At 39.4% G+C, this 6,000-nt stretch overlaps 1 protein-coding gene across 1 annotated transcript in view; it reads right to left on the reverse strand.

The window, feature by feature from the left end:
• Window positions 1-1,942, reverse strand: part of LOC106572303 (helicase ARIP4) — a 69,501-nt gene extending 67,559 nt beyond the window's left edge. Inside the window, exon 1 of the mRNA XM_045695988.1 lies at window positions 1,743-1,942. The gene's annotated coding sequence lies outside the window, so the exon portion shown is untranslated. The remainder of the gene's footprint in view (window positions 1-1,742) is intronic.
• Between the last annotated feature and the right edge of the window lie 4,058 nt (window positions 1,943-6,000).

Raw genomic sequence — 6,000 nt, forward strand, 5'->3', positions numbered from 1 at the left:
GGATCTCATATAGGCCATGTGAGTGATATGCCTATCTCTGTTCTGCTGGGCTCGCTTTTAAACCTCTACTAAATAGGCTACTCCTCTTCAGAGAAGCCTTTACCCAGGCGGAGAGATGCCCCTCCACTCGGTCTAGTACAGTACGTACCACGTACAGACCATTTGGACATAAATAATGGAGCTAGGGTGAATCGGCTTCAGCAAAAAGAGCAGAGATGGTGCAGCTCAGAGCCATTTAGTGTATATTTCTACATGTGTCTTTACACCTGTAACAGGGGCTTGAGAACATAGCCTGCTGGGTGTACAGGGGGAGGGGACAGTGAATATGAACTTCATGATTAAGAGGAGACAAGGATGAGACCGGGACAGAGCTATACGCTTGGGGAGTTCGAGGGTGGAGATAAAGAGGAGCAGCACCCCTCCTCTGTTTTCGGGCTAGACAGGGAGCGAGGCCAGTGCGTAGGAGAGACAGTTGGGCTAGGTGTCATGTCACCCTCCCTCGCCCGCTGTGCTCGTTAGCGGGAACAGAGTGAGCGAGCGCCGGCAGCAGCCACTCGCGGACGCTCTAAAAGGAGAAGGCCTTTTAAAATGTTCCCGACAGATCACATCTGGTATCTGTGTGCTGCTCTGAGACACTCCTCACGTTGAACTGAGGTGAGAAAAAGGCAGAGAGTACAGACATACTCTGAGCACATCGTTGTCTTGTGTGGTTAAGACTTTTCAGCGTGCACCAAGTGGGGGTAAGGAAAGACACGACAACCACTAAGCTAATGGAGTGGTTGATTAAAGGTAAAGAAATCAACTGCTGCAGAAATCACCACGGCTGGTCAACATGACAATGGACATGGAGCTGATGCGGCAGCTTGAACACATTGCCCCCCCCCCCAAAAAAAAATGTGATTACAAGAGCAAAGAAATAAGAACAAGTGTGATGGATTAAAAAGACAGAACAGAACACTTAATGTTGTGCCTGGGACAGACCTGGGTTCAAATATTATTTAGGGTATTTCAATTACTTTCAAAGACATTCGGGACTGGTACATAGAGTTCATCAGATACATGATCTAAAAGGGAGATTAAGCAAATATATTTGAATTCCTTTCAACAAAAGAACTAGTCTGTTAAACCAGGGGATCAGGGCAGGGCAAAGAGCCTAATCACTCAGCACAACACACCTTTCAATCCCATTAACACCACATTTAGATAGTTGAATCTCTGGTAGGCCTAAATCCCAATTCTTATTCTCCCAAAATATGGTTATGCAACAAAAAAAACTGGAGGTAAGATGTTGAGGCAGATAGACTAAATTATCTAAACAAAACAAAATGTACACAAGATAACATAAGTAATACATGTTCTTGTGTCACATCAAAACAACACCGCCAAAACCACAGGTTAAACTAGTTTTGAATTTCAGATCTCACTTTTAGCAAGCCATAACTATTATAACTCTCTATTGGAAGTTAATTATTATTTTGTCTGAATTGCAACAATGAACCATCCTCCATTACCAATGCTTTGCCCCCCGACTCGACTCCGGAACACGCTGACTGTAGTTACGAAAACCCACGCGTTTCATAACATGCGCTCACTGCAATGGCAATGCAGTCTGAGCACCGTCGATGTGCACTAAGGCTCTCATTGCCCACAGTTGACACAGACAGCCAAAACACGACCAATGCTCCCACAATGAAAACCCCCTCAATTAAATTTGGCATGTAAAACGAAAAAAGTATGCTCACCTTTCGTATTCACTGCGTGAAATGTCTTGAATAATTTACAGTCAATTTTCAATAAATGTTCAGTTACATGCAGGTTGAAATTTCTTTAGTCAGTTTCTTGAGGAACAGCGATGCTATGCTGTCGGTCCCCTTCAGGAATACAAAAAAAACCTAAACAATACGAGAGTTCCGGAAACGCACTGCCAAATGTTTAAACATTCGTCGACGAGGGGGAACAAATTGAGTGAGACACAGGGTCGAGTTTGCGTAACACATTAATATAAATAAAGTTAAATAATACATTAACTGTGCAAACTGGTTATTATTACGTTGATTCAAGTATGCTTTTGCTTTTGCTACACGTTGAGCTAAACTGTACTTTAGACAAACATGTAATATCCAATTGCTATACCATCTAAATGAAGAAATATGATAAATTCGGCCTAAATATCAAACAACAAAGAAGCATGGCCAAAGCCATAAAATGAACCACTTTTAAATTGTTGTCCAATTCCTATGGGTTTTCAAGTTATGAAATGGAAGCTTTCCCAATCTGATATGCTCTTCATTCTGACAAGCCTGCATTCTCTCTATTCCTAACAGTAACACATTTAATTCTCGGTTAATTGATCAAGGGAATTATATATATTTTTTGCCATTATTTTTTTCTAGAGATTTCACCCAGTAGGCTTGCAGTCTACTGAGTAATGATCCGAAAAAGTCTGCTGCCTAATTTATAAATTGTCTCGTTCTTGTGGCGCCCCCTACTGGCCATTTATGTTAAGCGCCCCTTGATTTAGTTAAGGACAATTCCAGGTTAGAAGACTGACGCTGAGGCTCATAATTTTCACTTTTAAATGTATGCCAAACAAAAACCAGTGCTTCTACATATGCATTGCTTGCTGTTTGTGGTTTTAGACTGAGTTTCTGTACAGCACTTTGTGACATCTGCTGATGTAAAAAGGGCTTTATAAATACATTTGATTGATCGATTGCAAAGTTAAACCAACCATACAAACTCTATGCATAAGGACAACTTTAACAATTTCCACAGAACATTTTATAAAAACACATTTACTTGAAGAACAGTCCAGATGCAAAGTTTGGCAACAGAATGACAGCACAAAGGTCACGAACGCTTCATGCACTTCTTGTTCGTTGCAGAGTTTGTCTTCTTTCCCTGATGTGAGTGACATTATACATACGGCCATATTAGTTTGACCAAAGAAAACCAACTCAAGTTGACCAACTGTGTGACTGATATTATAACTATATACTAGTCTATTGATCACTAATACAGTTCAAGTCGAAAGTTTACATACACCATAGACAAATACATTTAAACTCAGTTTTTCACAATTCCTGACATTTAATCCTAGTAAGAATTCCCTGTTTTAGGTCAGTTAGGATCACCACTTTATTTTAAGAATGTGAAATGTCAGAATAATAGTAGAGAGAATTATTTATTTCAGTGTTTATTCCTTTTATCAAATCCCCATTGGGTCAGAAGTTTACATACACTCAATTAGTATTTGGTAGCATTGCCTTTAAATTGTTTAACTTGGGTCAAAATTGGGTAAGTTGGGTAAATTTTGTCCCATTCCTCCTGACAAAGCTGGTGTAACTGAGTCAGGTTTGTAGTCCTCCTTGCTCGCACATGCTTTTTCAGTTCTGCCCATACATTTTCTATAGGATTGAGGTCAGGGCTTTGTGATGGCCACTCCAATACCTTGACTTTGTTGTCCTTAAGCCATTTTGCCACAATTTTGGAAGTATGCTTAGGGTCATTGTCCATTTCGAAGACCCATTTGCGACCAAGCTTTAACTTCCTGACGGATGTCTTGAGATGTTGCTTCAATATATCCACATAATTTTCTTTCCTCATAATTCAATCTATTTTGTGAAGTGCACCAGGCCCTCCTACACCATGATGCTGCCACCCCCATGCTTCACGGTTGGGATGGTGTTATTCGGCTTGCAAGCCTCCCCCTTTTTCCTCCAAACATGACAAAGGTCATTATGGCCAAACAGTTCCATTTTTGTTTCATCAGACTAGAGGACATTTCTCCAAAAAGTATGATCATTGTCCCCATGTGCAGTTGTAAACCGTAGTCTGGCTTTTTTATGCCGGTTTTGGAGCAGAGGCTTCTTCCTTGCTGAGCGGCCTTTCAGCTTATGTCGATATAGGACTCGTTTTACTGTGGATATAGATACTTTTGTACGTGTTTTCTCCAGCATCTTCACAAGGTCCTTTGCTGTTCTGGGATTGATTTGCACTTTTCGCACCAAAGTATGTTAATCTGTAGGAGACAGAACGCGTCTCCTTCCTGAGCGGTACGACGGCTGTGTGGTCCCATGGTGTTTATACTTGCCTACTATTGTTTGTACAGACGAACGCGTGACCTTCAGGCATTTGGAAATTGCTCCCCAGGATGAACCAGACTTGTGGAGGTCTCCAATTTGTTTTCTGAGGTCTTGGCTGATTTCTTTTGATTTCCCCATGATGTCAAGCAAAGAGGCACTGAGTTTGAAGGTAGGCCGTGAAATACATTTACATTTACATTTACATTAAATACATCCACAGGTACACCTCCAATTGACTCAAATTATGTCAATTAGCCTATCAGAAGCTTCTAAAGCCATGACATCATTTTCTTGGAATTTTCCAAGCTGTTTAAAGGCACATTCAGTGTATGTAAACTTCTGACCCACTGGAATTGTGATACAGTGTATTATAAGTGAAATAATCTGTCTGTAAACAATTGTTGTAAAAATTACTTGTGTCATGCACAAAGTCCCAACCAACTTGCCAAAACTATAGTTGGTTAACAAGAAATTTGTGGAGTGGTTGAAAAATGAGTTTTAATGACTCCAACCTTCCGACTTCAACTGTATGTAACCACAATATATTGGTCACTCTATGTCTCAATAGAATTGGTCCGATTTTTTTAAGACTCACTCACCAATCACATTATGTTTTGCATTCTCATTATGACTGGTCCCTGAACGCATAGGAGGCCATTTTGAAATGTATAAAAAGCTCCTTCAATGTTCAGTGGAGGTGTAATAATACCCATAAAACCTAGCGGTAAAACAGGGAAATGGTTCCAGTCATTTTTCCACCATTCATTTTTCCCATAGAGAATTTTAGAAACACTTAAAATAAGGGCTGTTATTCGTGTAGGCTTACCCCGACGAGACGTTTTGGGACAAGGTGACTTTTATCAATACATTCGCCTCTACTTAATCTCAGATTTGAAAATGCTAATTAGCATCAAAGTAGACTTCATACAAGACTACAAATCCCTGCAAGCTCCTGCACGTCATCTCTAGCTGACACCTTTGCTAACAGGTATTGTGTCAATTTAAAACTTGCATAAGATAGTTCACAGAATTTTCAATTTGAAGAAATGTTGACAATTTATTAATTACTAAATTTACCAAACATAATCCAGAGATTCTTACCTTTGCCTTGATTCAGCAGTCTCGTCCAGATCATCATGGCATTTGTAGTTCTTTACGATAGCCACATTAGCAGCTAATTAGCATTTCATTTTTATGGGATGAATACAAGTGAATATATTGACACAGTGCCATCGGAAAGTATTCAGAGATCTTGACTTTTTCCACATTTTGTTATGTTAGTCTTATTCTAAAATGGTTTAAATAAAATAAAACATCTCAGCAATCTACACACAATAACCCATAATGACAAAGTGGAACCAGGTTTTTAGACATTTTTGCAGGGTAGTAAAAATAAAAAACAGAAATACCTTATTTACAGAAGTATTCAGACCCTGTCCTAGAGGGATAAACACAGTTATCAAAACCTCACGCCACGGTAAACCTACACAAAACACAGTCCTTATTTTAAGTGTTTCTATATTCCCCTATGGAGAAAAATGAATGCTGCGAAAATGATTGGAACCCTTTCCTTGTTTGACTGCTACGTTTTATGGGTATTATGACTCATTCCGTGGCACTCTATTTCTAGAAGATTCAAAAAAGCTCCGAAAATATATATATTTTTTGTGACACATTTAACCCCTCATTTTTGTTGCCATTTCTATTCATTTGTATAGTTTTTTTTCTCACCTTTATTTAACCAGGTAGGCAAGTTGAGAACAAGTTCTCATTTACAATTGCGACCTGGCAAAGATAAAGCAAAGCAGTTCGACACGTACAACAACACAGAGTTACACATGAAGTAAAACAAACATACAGTAGAAAATTAAGTCTATGTACAATGTGAGCAAATGAGGTGAGATAAGGGAGGTAA

Source organism: Salmo salar, chromosome ssa15 (assembly GCF_905237065.1).
Source record: "Salmo salar chromosome ssa15, Ssal_v3.1, whole genome shotgun sequence".
NCBI classification, from domain to species: Eukaryota; Metazoa; Chordata; class Actinopteri; order Salmoniformes; family Salmonidae; genus Salmo; species Salmo salar.